The sequence below is a fragment of the Triticum aestivum genome, chromosome 4D (genome assembly GCF_018294505.1).
Source record: "Triticum aestivum cultivar Chinese Spring chromosome 4D, IWGSC CS RefSeq v2.1, whole genome shotgun sequence".
In the NCBI taxonomy this organism is placed as follows: Eukaryota; Viridiplantae; Streptophyta; class Magnoliopsida; order Poales; family Poaceae; genus Triticum; species Triticum aestivum.
The window spans coordinates 399,350,578-399,363,382 of NC_057805.1; the positions used below are offsets into that span (position 1 = coordinate 399,350,578).

At 48.1% G+C, this 12,805-nt stretch overlaps 1 pseudogene; it reads right to left on the reverse strand.

The window, feature by feature from the left end:
* Positions 1-3,357: 3,357 nt before the first annotated feature.
* Positions 3,358-4,226, reverse strand: LOC123096998 (probable galacturonosyltransferase-like 9; annotated as a pseudogene).
* Between the last annotated feature and the right edge of the window lie 8,579 nt (positions 4,227-12,805).

Below are 12,805 nucleotides of genomic sequence, written 5' to 3' on the forward strand. Positions count from 1 at the left end.
TCAAAGAGAAAGGTGTTGAGCGAGTTCATATACCTGCGTATGCGTCAAAGCATCCAACTCGTTGGTGTAGGTCTTGTACGAAGTCTTGTTTAGGCCCGTGTAGAGTTTGACAATGTCCCACTCGTAAGCTACGGTGGGGTGTCGAGTCTCGTCGCCGTCTTCGCTATAGGCACCCCATGGGCATCTTGGAATCTTCTCCGGACGCCCCACCGGCAGCCGCTCCCACATCCAAATGGAGAAGGCCCAGACAAAGCCACCCATATTGGACTTGTCTCCCATCCTCTGGGTTGCATCGTCAAACTGCAAAACATCAAATAAGGATCAGATATAACAAAATGTCATGGACACACTTTCGTAAGTAGGTAGGCAATTAGATACTCTCTTACCGAACAGTATAGGTAGGCGAGAGATGCGGTCCCCCAACTGTACCCTGCATCCCAGTCCGCTAGGAAGAAGAGATACGACCAGTTGGCAGAGTTCCCGGAGCTGTCTGGAAACACGACCTCCGTGAGAATGTACCACAAGTAGGCCCTCGCGTACCACTCCACAGTCGTCTCGTCGGCGCCTTCGGGGCATTTCTGCCGGTGCTCCGAGAGCCAGATCAACGGCACACCGGATGTACGGTTACCCTTGACAGCGGGGCAGTCGCCGATGAGGGTGGCAACCGTCTGCTGCCAGTTGGTCCTCTCCACTCGCCCGGTGAGTGCATGACCCTCGATCGGCATGGCAGTAATCATCGCCCAATCCTCGAGGGTCATCGTCATCTCCCCGCATGGCAGATGGAAATAATAGGTCTCCGGTCGCCACCGGTCAATCAACGCTGTCAGAGCTGCGTGGACAAGCATCGGCGGCTGACGCTTGAACTGCAACACAAAACCCAACAGACGGGCTTTCTTGAAAAACGGCGCGTAGCGCTCGTCGTAGTCCATATGCCCATGAACCCCGTGACCCCTCATGCGCAGTGGCTGGAGCATCTGTCAAAAAGTGAACGCCAAAAGTTAGAAAATTATTTTCATCAATCCGAAAACTTTGATCAATATTTCATTTATATCACTTACCTCTCCGTTCTCTATGACACGGGCATGATGACCCTTGTCGAATGCCCAGTCCAGCATGGAGTATCGTGGGCCGATGTTGTCCGCAAGAGGTGGCCGCCTTAATAGAATTTCATAAACAAAAGCATCATAAGCATAAGCACACATAAACAAAAAATGAAATCAAATCATATGAACATGCATCATATCAAAATAAAATCTTAAGCATATTCCTCCAACAACATCTACTACACATGATGGATCAAATCATATCAACATGCATCATATCAAAAAAAATCCTCCAACGTACATCATATCATCATATTTTTAAATAATTTTTTCAAACAACATCTTCATATCATCATATCAACATGCATCATAAAACTAGGGTTCATCTTCACACTACATCATATCATCATATCAACATGCATCATCAAACTAGGGTTCATCCTTATATCAACATTACATCATAATTTTTTAGGGTTCATCTTCACACTAACATATGAACTATTGATTAGAGTTCATATCCAATACCACTAGTTACTAAAGAACTAAGAACTAGAACTACAATCAAGCTAAAACAATCTTAGGTGAAAAAAATCCAATCTAAGTTCAAAAGTATGAGGGATTTCAAGCAAATAATGCGTCGAATCGGAAGCAAGTTTGCAAAAACTAATTGGAGGGATCGGAGGAGCTTACGTTTCTCTCTTCGGGGCCATCTCGATCCGCAAAACCGGTGAAGAAACGGTGAAGATCGGAGGGGGGAGTGGAGGAGATGAGAGAAGGAGAGAGGGGCGACTTGGGGGAGAAAATGAAGCAACTGCCGACGGGGGGGGGGGGGGAGGGGGAGGGGTGGGGAGATGGGAAGGGGCGCGGGGTCTCGGACAAAATAACTGCCGGGACCCTACCGCCAGGTGCTCTGACGGTAGGGTTAGACAGCCTACCGCCAGGTGCCCTGGCGGTAGGGTGCGAGGGGACGGCGGCCGTCTCCGCGTGCTGACGTGGATAAGTACCCTACCGCCAGGTCCCCTGGCGGTAGGCTGTCTAACCCTACCGCTAAAGCCCCTGGCGGTAAGAAAAAGGGTCAAATTTTTAAAAAAATTTAAACTGAGGCAGATCCTGAATTTCTGAAAAGGGTCAAAACACGAAATTTTGCCGCTCGGCACAACTATGGCCGCCCGAACACGCATAACTTTTTCTACCGGTGACCGGCTGCATGCCGTTGGTAGCGTCGCAGCATGCGGGCGTAGCCCAACTATAGCCACCCTAGTCCCTAGAGCTGCAGTGCAACTTGATATCGGGATGTCGACAGCGAAATCAGTTGGACAGGGTACCCGCAACTTTAACTTCAGTCTGAGAATTCAGGGAAGAAACTTTAGTGGACTGCAGTTGTATTACTCGTAGTCGTAGTACCTCTCATTTTCGAGTCATCTCTCTCCCTCTGCGCGCCGCTGCTCTGGAATCGCATCTCTGGTTGCGGAGCTGGCGTGCTGGTCTGCTGCGTGGTATGTCAATTGTCAAGACGTGATTTGATCGATGTGGGAAGTCCATGTAATTGCAGGTTTCGTTTTTTGGGATGCCTTCCAAGATTCAGCGGGAGCAAGGATGGGCCATGGATCGGACCGCTGGTTCTTCCTTCCCCCTTTCTCATTTTTTCTTTCTTTTGCTTTTCATTGATGGCATGTCGATCACGAGTTCACGACTCACACAGAGACGAGTAGTACCAGAGTGGCACGGTGAAGAAATTTTCAGTCGGTTTGTTCTAGTTCTACCAATCACCGGGCACTGCATTTGGGCCGCAAGTGTATGTTGCCATGTTGGTTTCTAAAGTACTGGATGATCTGTAGGAGTAGATACATCAGGGCATGAGGCATTGTCTGGCTCAGTATCTGTCGATTTAGAGCATCAACACCCGGGCGTTCCAACCCGCCTCAAACGCCCAGAAGGATGGCCCGGTCACAATCGGTCATAAAAATTTGATACAGACGGATGCCTTAAACGGGTCTTAAATAATTGGACCGGCCGGCATCCATTATATTCAGCCTAAATATGGGGCGGATATGAAACCCCGGTCCGTCGCATCAGACCTGGTCCACGCTGGTTCATCCGACCTCACATATATTCCTTCCCATCCGTTGGCCGGACCAAACCCTAGCACTTCACTTCACTCCCCTCCGCCACCTAAGGCCAACTCCACCGCACGACCCTAAATCTATACCCATTTTGTCCGGATTTTATCCGTATGGGGTAGAAATAGGGAGAACAAACGCCGGACAAAGGTCGGACAAACTCGCTGCACCAGCACTGCTACCCCATTTTCGCCCTATTTCACCAGCTGTCCGTCCTCGTCATTTCTTCGAACACGTAGCGGGCAAGGCCTGCCGGCGTCGAGGCGATCCCATGGCTTGCCCTTGCCTGACCAGTGCATCAGGCTGACAGGGCCCTTGTGGAGTGGGCGGCAGCTACCAAGAATGTTGTCGCCGCCCAAGCCGTGCTGGTTCCACCGATGGTCGACAACCTCCACCTCGCCGGCGAAGAGGGGCAAGAAAGGGGGCAAGGACCGCAGCTCGTAGATTCGCTTCTCCTTCTGCAACTCCATCCACTGCTCGACACGGTGGCAGTAGTTCCCCGAGCGCCAGCACCGGAGGTCGATGACCATGACGCCGGTGTTGAAGTAGCAGGGCGCGCGGCGGCGACCCGCGAAGACGCGCGCGCCGAGGTCCGGGTCGGACCAGAAGGCGTCGGTGAAGTAGCGGGAGAAGTTGGCGTGGCAGTACTCGGGGGCGGCGACGACGGCGGCGGCGGGCAGGCGCGTCTCCCACAGGCGGCGCACGTCATCGACGGCGAGCACGTCCGAGTTGAGGTAAATGGCCCGCGGCACGCACTTGGGGAGCAGGTCGGCGAGGTAGTTCCTGGCGTAGTTGAGCGGCGCCTCGAGCGGCGCGCACCGAGGCGGAGATGAGCCCCGTGATGGCGTCAGCCCGGAACGAGTAGATCTCGAATCGCAGCGACGGGAAGGAGGCGGCGAGCGCGCTCCGGAGCTCGCCCACCCCGGGCGCGGTGCCACCGTCGGTGGCGAGGAAGCGGAAGAAGAGCGACTCCGGGCAGGAGGCGTGCTTGAGCAGCGAGTAGATGGCGGCCATGGAGCCCCGGAGGTAGTGCGCGTCGAGCGTCATCGCGATGTGGACGAGCCCCGGGCCAGGTACAGAAAAGGAGAGAGTGACAGGTGGGGTCGAGGGCAGACACAGACGGACGACGAGGATGCGAAGACGTCTGCTTTCTCTCAGCTTTGGTCCCAAACCCAGAGTAACTTTGGTCTGGAAATGGGACAAAAGCGGATATAGACCGGACGAAACGTCCGTATGCTCCCATGCGTTGGGTCGTTCAGTTTGTCCATTTTATCCCAAACGGACACAAACAGACGATTTGGGGTCGATTTGGGTCACGCGCTGGAGTTGGCTTAAGCTCCCGTCCGCTGACCTCCGGCCTTCTCTGACATGGCGCGCAGCGTATCTAACTCCGACCAATCCGGATTCGTCGACTGGGGTGTCATGCCGTGCGGGTTGGAGGAGGCAATGGTCGTCCGTATTGCACTCCGCCGCTCCCGGAAGGACAACGCCCTGTCGACGGCAGGATTTGTCTGAGGTGACTCCATAGCGTTGGCGCATCGAGTGCTCGGATCCTCTGGGGCTGGATCATCACGATCCCGTGAGCCTTCAAATCTCCCCTTCCCCACCACCGCTCCGGCGCGGTATGAGTCCCACCAGGACTGGTCTGCCCTCTGTGGAAAGGAGAGGATAATGGTTGTGGAGGCTGCTGATGCGACCGCGCTAGCGGCCGAAGAGGAGGAAGCCATCCGCGCCCGCATTGTAAAGAAGCGGCAGTGGAGGAACACCCGCGCCCTCGCCCAAGAGCATAATCGGGCGGTCCATGCCTTGGGCGGACTGCCACCCAAGGAGGAGAAAGAGGACAGCCATGGGTCGGACAGCTTCGGCGTCGAGCAGATCCGGCTCAATCCCTACTGCTTCTTCAACCGGTACTTCCGCGAGAAGGACGACAAAGGCACGTGGAAGGGCAAGGGCATCCGTGAGTGATCTTCTCTACCATAGCCAAACATGTTAAATTTTAATAATCTGATGGCATGTTAGTGATGTAGTAGTCGGACGATGTGTGAAATGCATGTTTACGTGGTTGCATGATTTTATATGAATTTAAGATATGTTAATTGAGGTGTCTGGTTGTGAGAAGGGTAATTTAAGACTTGACTGGTCAGTGTCTGCGGACGCGACCGAAAGTTTAGGCGGATGTTTGAGTGTTGGATTTGCCAAATCGTACTGTAGGTGCTATTTTTCTTTATTTCGATGTCGTCATATGAGGTGCCCATGTTTGGTCAAGAAGAGAACTTGTCTCGCGAAGAATCATGTGCATCTACCCTGGGGCAAGTAATCTCAAAACTGTATAGAAAAACTGTAGAAGTGCAGGCTTTAATGCAACCAAAAAATCGATTTGATGAAAGAGACTAGACAACATATTATACGTCAACACTTTTTCTTACGTGTGGCTTTCTCAGTCCTAAACGTGGACCGAAAGTGGGCTGTAATTTAATTGCGCCCGCCGGTCTTGAACTCAAGACCTCTTGGCTCCGATACCATATTGAATTCATGCTCCAATCAACTCATCCAAAAGTCCGAACTGATGAAGGGAGGTGGGCAATATATTTCAACACCCCCCTCATGTCTAGGCGACGGCGGGGTGCGGCGGCAGTGGGGAGCGGCTGCGGCGCGCGAGGAGGCGCGGCAACGGGGGGAGGGGGCGGCGCGACTGGGCGGCAGCGGCGTGGCAGGAGGCGCGCGGCGGCGGCGGCAGTCAGCGCGGCGGGTTGGAGCGGAAACGGCGCGGCAGCACGGGGCGGCGACGGCGTCAGAGGAGGACGCGGCGGCGGTGGGGAGCGGCGGTCAAACCGGGGACGATGCGGCGTCAGGAGCGAGCCGAAGCCGCCGCCGACCCGTTGCGTAGCAGGCGGAGGCGAGTCAGAGATTTGACAGGTGCATGGTAGGGGCTTTCATTTCTGACAACCGCTCGATTGGACGGAGTTTGAGCCGGAGACAGGGGTGGTGTGGCGTCCCGACGAGATTCGAACATGAACATGCCGGAGGTGATCCTTGTGAACATTTTGCAAACTATGTGACTTTGCCTGATAATAAGCACAAACAAGTTGGCGAAGCATAATCCTTGCGTGAAGGAATGCTAGACGCTTGATGTGCTCTTGTCCAAGGCCAAAGAAGGACGCCATGGACACGGATGTTTCCAGGCATATACTCGTGTCATGTTTACATCTATCAAAAACCGTCGTTCCTGAGATTAGCCACCCGCTTAGGGAACGACAAACAATTATTGCTCATTCCATCTTCGGTACTGAGATATACCATGAGACTTGTAATGTGATTCATGATCTCGCAACAAATCTCTGGACCTAAGAAAAGTGTCATTCCTCGATACATAACATTGTATAGGTCAATTCAAGTCGCTTCTTCATCTTAAAAAAGAATCTGAGAAGGTACTTTTGGAACACCAATGCGCATATTAGATTAATAATATCTATCTATCTATTCATCTATACCTATACTAATTATGGATCCCCTAAAAATTCCCACGTTAATCAGTAATTAAGAGCCGTTAATTTCGTGGGACCGAATTATTACAGTATAGATCAATCTACATAATATAGTTTTTTTGGGAGGAACCGACATAATATAGTTATCCACGCACGAAAAGACTACTGGACACCTCCGGCCGTTTTCGTAACAACGCTGGGAATATACGATCCCGTATATCCCAACAACCAGCTTCCTAGGAGATATCCATCCACGCACGAAACTACTAGACACCTCTGGCCGCTTTTGTTTGAGCGCCATGCGCCGGCGCCGCCGCCGAAGTGCCCTTGACGAAGCTGCCATGTACAACCATCCTACAGCCATCAAGTCTCCATGTAAGTGTCCGTGGTGTCCGCAACTCCTCCCATGTCTGACCAAAGCACCCAAGATTGAACGGGCTTTCCTCTGGTCAGGTGCTGACAAGACTACGGGTGTCAAGTGCAAAGTGAAGTGGGACACGGTTTATAGCCCGAAGGAGTATGGTGGCCTTGGGGTGCTTAACTCTGAAAAATTTGCGCGTGCCCTTTGTCTTAGGTGGCCTTGGTACGAATGGAAGGAGCCCCATAGATTGTGGGTTGGTTTTGACAACCCTTGTACGGAAGACGATCTCGGCTTCTTTTATGCCTCCACCACCATTACTCTGGGCAACGGAGCCAAAACGCCTTTCTGGGATTCTCCTTGGCTCCTTGGCCGTAAGCCCAAGGAGATCGCCCCGCACATCTATGAGGCCTCCAGGAGGAAGAATTGGAAGGTCAGGGAGGCTGTTAGAGAGGACGTTTGGATCTTCAAAATCAGCTATAACAACGTCGTCACCGGAGACCACATTCGAGAGTTTTTCACTCTTTGGATGCTTTTGGATGACGTCCATCTTGAGGAGCATCGGGAGGACGACATCACCTGGAAGCATTCCAATGATGGGATGTACTCGGCAGCCAGTGCTTATAAAGCGCAGTTTCTTGGCTTAACCTTGTCCCCAATGGATCGCATGGTTTGGAAAGTTTGGGCTCCTCCGAAGATCAAATTCTTTGCTTGGTTGGCTATTCAAGATAGGATCTGGACTGCGGACCGCCTGGAGAGGCGCGGGTGGGCCAACTGCGGTATGTGCCCTCTTTGCTCTAGGGAGCAGGAAACGGGTGCTCATCTTCTCTTCAAGTGTCGCTTCACTATTCGGCTTTGGAGGTCTCTCGCGGCCAAGCTTGGCCTTCATCACATTGACACCTCCGGATGGCATCTTCATGACTCCGTCCTGGATTGGTGGGAAGATGGTACTGGGAGACACGTCCCCAACAGGAGTGCCTTGGCCTCCCTCACCCTCCTCGTCTCCTGGACCATCTGGAATGAACGTAATGCTAGGGTGTTCCGACACAAAAGTGCTCCGCCGCCTATTCTTCTTAACACAATCCTTGAGGAGGCCAAGCTTTGGGTTACAGCTGGTGCAAAGAAACTAGGGCCTATTGTATTTCGTGAGTAGTTCGCATGCCGTGTTTGAGGTGGTCGCTGTAAAACTCTAATCTACTCTCCCTTATTTAATAGATGAGGCAAATCTTTTACCTCCGTTTTGAAAAAGAAAAAAAACTCCTCCCATGTCGTCCCTCACACCAGCTATGGTGTCCTCTTCTCCTTGCTGCTAGGATATCAGATTGGGTCAATAAGGGATTTGTGTGCATTAGAGAAGTACAACACAAATACGTGTTGTACATGGCCGCTTCTCCATTCACATATAAGAAATCAAGAGAAGTGAAGGTTTGCTTAATGTGATCTAGGGTGAGACACAAATTGATGGTTTGAACATGCCACAAATATCGTAGGTGATTTTTATATTGATCCGTCCATTATTTAAATGTGAATATTGCTTATATGCTGGCACGTCGCCGCATGTGCCGACGGCAAATATGACGAAGCAAGCTGCCAAGATGCGCACGTACTACCCGGCAACGGCGATTTAGATTGAATCCTGCAGTACGTGCTCTATTTGCTAATAGACCATGCTAGCTAGCTAGCAACCAGGTAAATTCCCCACACTTGATCGATTCCTCCCAAGCCTTATCAACTTCTATATGTTCTTCCCATGATTATCTAGATAATACTAACTGTTGATGTTTCTTTCATGCATACACGGTTTTGCTAGGTGTTTTTCCACATGTGAGGTCTGAATATGACGAACTTAATGATAAATCTTATAGCAGATTAGAATCACAGTTCATGCAAAAAAAGATCAGAACCATGGTTCTGCTAATTCCATAGCTGCCTCATAATGGTTTGTGTTCTTTTATTCTAATGAAAAAATAAATCTAACTGGTAAAGTAGTAGCAGGATTATCCTAGAAGCTGAGCCAATTTTCCATCAATTGATTACACAGTAGGGTAGTGAATCATCTTTGTTTACTTTACCGTGGCTAGATTGGTTCACTTGGATCATGTGCAAATTCTAACCTTTTAGAAAATTTTCAGTTTCTATGCTAAGCTCGAATTTGAAGGTACAAGTTGATCTGTCTCTTGGGTCAGCGTGGCTAAAAAAAGAACCTTCGCTTTCTCCAATCAGAATAAAAGCGAATGATGTTTCAATGAAAAGATAATTACAATATATGTGAGGTAATCTCTTGCTACCTTTATTCATTGTTTAAAGTCTGAGGATTTTTCTTTGTTATGGAGGAGATGACGATTTATGTACCAAATAAATAAATTCTTGGAGTTAGCACGGTATTTAGACCATTAGAGTGACTGACGGATAATATCTTTCGGGACATTAGAAGTTATGCACATCACTCATAGCTCATCTATTTCTGAAGAATCAGTACCAAGAAAAAATCCCAAAAACAACTGCACGTGGAGCCTATATGTGCTATTCTCTCAATGGGGGAGGAAAAACTGCTTTGAAAATTTTGACCGCTCAAGATGGTAGAAGGTAGAGATGTTTCACTTATCATGTTGTTATTCTCTTTTTTCTGAGTTTACAGAAAATAATTAGTGCAGATATGTGTCTTTCTCCTTAATTTCATAATATAGCCTGAAAGCAAAAGCACTGGAGGCCTAGCCCTCGAGACGTGAGGGGTATGGAGAGTTGGAGACAAGCAGGGATTGTTCAGGCAGCGCTGCCGGACACGGAGTTCCGCAAGCCACGCATGCTTCTAACCAGTTCAATAGACGAGGAAAATCAGGAGCTTCATAGATACATGTTGAGGTATGCAATCATCTGTTATACACAAATGATATTCATAATGTACATAGCAATTTTGACTGCACAATACTAGCACAGCTGCAGACATACGCAGACATACATATATGCGTGAACTAAAGTATGTGTTGATTCCTCTACGAAGGGTTCACTACACAGCAGGTACATTTGAATACACATAAAACAATTTGCAGCTTACTTTATCACAATATTTCCTTCATAGAACATAAATTAATCCCCCATGTATCGTCTCATCTCAATATCTCATGCGTTCAAGCCTTATCTGTGTGAGTTAATGGATCTCCGTTATTGTTATTGAAGTACCAGTAGAAGAGAAGGACACCTGAAGTTGCGTGTTCTTTTGTTTCTTATTGAAGTACCATAATGTTGTTACTGAACTATAAGAACATATGTTTGTCATCATCAATCAACTTTAGAAAATTTTATAGTAGACAAAATATTGATTTTCATACAAAAAACTGGAAGATTTGAGTGATCTGGGTTGAAGAACAGAGAGAGAGGGCAGAGGCGATGAATGGGGAATTTTCTGGATCTCTGCCGATCCATCTCTCTATTCTCTATCTATATTATATGTACATTTTACACTTGAGCCCTCTAGCAGATACATAAATATCAACTCACACCAACACTCCCCCTCAAGATGGGGCAAACACATCAGATAAACCCATCTTGCTACAAAAGATAGAGAACAACTTTTCTGGTAGACCTTTTGTTAGAACATCTGCTATCTGACTTGCTGAAGTCACGTATGGTACACAAACCACTCCTCGGTCCAGCTTCTCTTTGATGAAATGACGATCAACTTCAACATGTTTAGTACGATCGTGTTGCACCGGATTATTTGCAATATCAATTGCTGATTTGTTATCACAGTAAAGCATCAAAGGCTTACTATGACATAACCTCAGCTCTGTTAGAAGAATCTGTAGCCATAATAGCTCACATAGGCCATGTGCCATGGATCTAAACTCAGCCTCAGCAGTTGACCTAGCTACAACATTTTGTTTTTTACTTCGCCAAGAGACTAAATTTCCGCCAACAAATACACAATAGCCAGAAGTGGATCGCCGATCATCTAGGGAACCAGCCCAGTCCGCATCTGTATAACACTCAACTTGTAAATTCCCTTGCTTTGTATAGAGAAGACCTTTCCCTGGACACCCTTTAAGGTACCGTAGGATTCTATTAACAGCATCCAGGTGAGCCGTTCTTGGGTTATGCATGAATTGACTCACAACGCTTACGGCAAATGCAATATCGGGACGAGTGTGGGAGAGATAAATTAATTTACCCACAAGTCTCTGGTAGCGCTCTCTATTAACAGGATTCCCTACATCACTACTTAATCTGTGATTCTGTTCAATGGGAGTAGCAGCTGGTTTTGAACCGTACATGCCAGTTTCTTTGAGCAGGTCTAAGATGTACTTCCTTTGTGTTAGAAATATACCTTTTTTGCTACGCAGGACTTCTATACCAAGGAAGTACCTCAAGTGTCCTAGATCCTTCACTTCAAACTCTTGTGCAAGATGATGCTTCAGGCCAGCAATTTCCTCGGTATCATTGCCTGTCATCACAATATCATCGACGTAAACTATCAAGATTGCTACCTTGTTATTGGAATGTTTATAGAACAATGTGTGGTCAGCATTGCTCTGTCGATAGCCTCTTTTCAACATAGCTTGTCTAAAACGATCGAACCATGCCCTTGGTGATTGTTTCAACCCATACAAGGAACGATGTAGGCGTAGTACTTTTCCTGTATTACGACTGGACTCAAAACCTGGTGGAATTTGCATATACACCTCTTCATGAAGATCGCCATGAAGAAATGCATTTTTTACATCCATCTGGTAGATGCTCCAATCAAAATTAACTGCACAAGATATGAGAGTCCTCACAGAGCTCATCTTTGCCACAGGTGCAAAGGTTTCATCATAGTCTATGCCATAAGTCTGAGTGTACCCCTTGGCTACAAGGCGTGCTTTGTATCTATCTATCTTACCCTCTGGGGTGTGCTTAATAGTAAACACCCATTTGCATCCCACCGGTTGCTTACCTGGAGGTAGATTCACGAGCTCCCAAGTTTTGTTTTTCTCCAATGCTCTCATCTCATCCAGCATTGCTTCCTTCCATTTTGGGTCTTCCAAGGCTACTTTCCAGTTATTTGGTATAGAAACAAGATCTACAGAAGCAATAAAACTTTGGAGGGATGGACTACAATATTTGTAGGAGATGTAATTGGCTATATCATGTTTGTAGTCTTTAAGATATCCTGGTGTGTTTCGAGTTCTAGTTGGTCTTTGCAAGGCAATAGGTAAGTTGTCTACAGGAGTAGAAAGTTGATTATCACTCTGCCCTGATGTGCTAGTAGGAGCTACAGAATTAGAAGGCATAGTATTGGTACCTGGGCCCTCACGCATTTGAGACTCCTCACCTTGAGATGGAAGTGATAAGTGTCCAGTGACATCGCCCTCGTCTCCATGACAAGAGTTATCATCGCTAACACCATCATTCGCCTCTCCCTGATTTTGAGTGTTATCAGTAGACAGAGAATCACCTAAAGTGGGAGCAAGAACAAGGACAGGCCCTTCACTTCCCCTTTCTTGCTCCTCATCAGGAGGTGACAAGGAAATACCAGACCCAACATTTGACCCATAATACGGTTCATTTTCACGGAAAGTTACATCCATGCTCACAAAAAAACGATGCTCTGAAGGACACCAGCATCTATAGCCCTTTTTTGAGGGGGAATAACCCATAAACACACATTTTAGAGCACGGGGATCTAATTTCCCAACCGAATTTCTATAGTCATGCACAAAACAAACACTCCCAAAGACCTTTGGAGGAACCACAAATTCATTAGAATTTAAAAGACATTCAGCAGGAGTTTTGTAACCTAAAACACGAAGAGGCATGCGA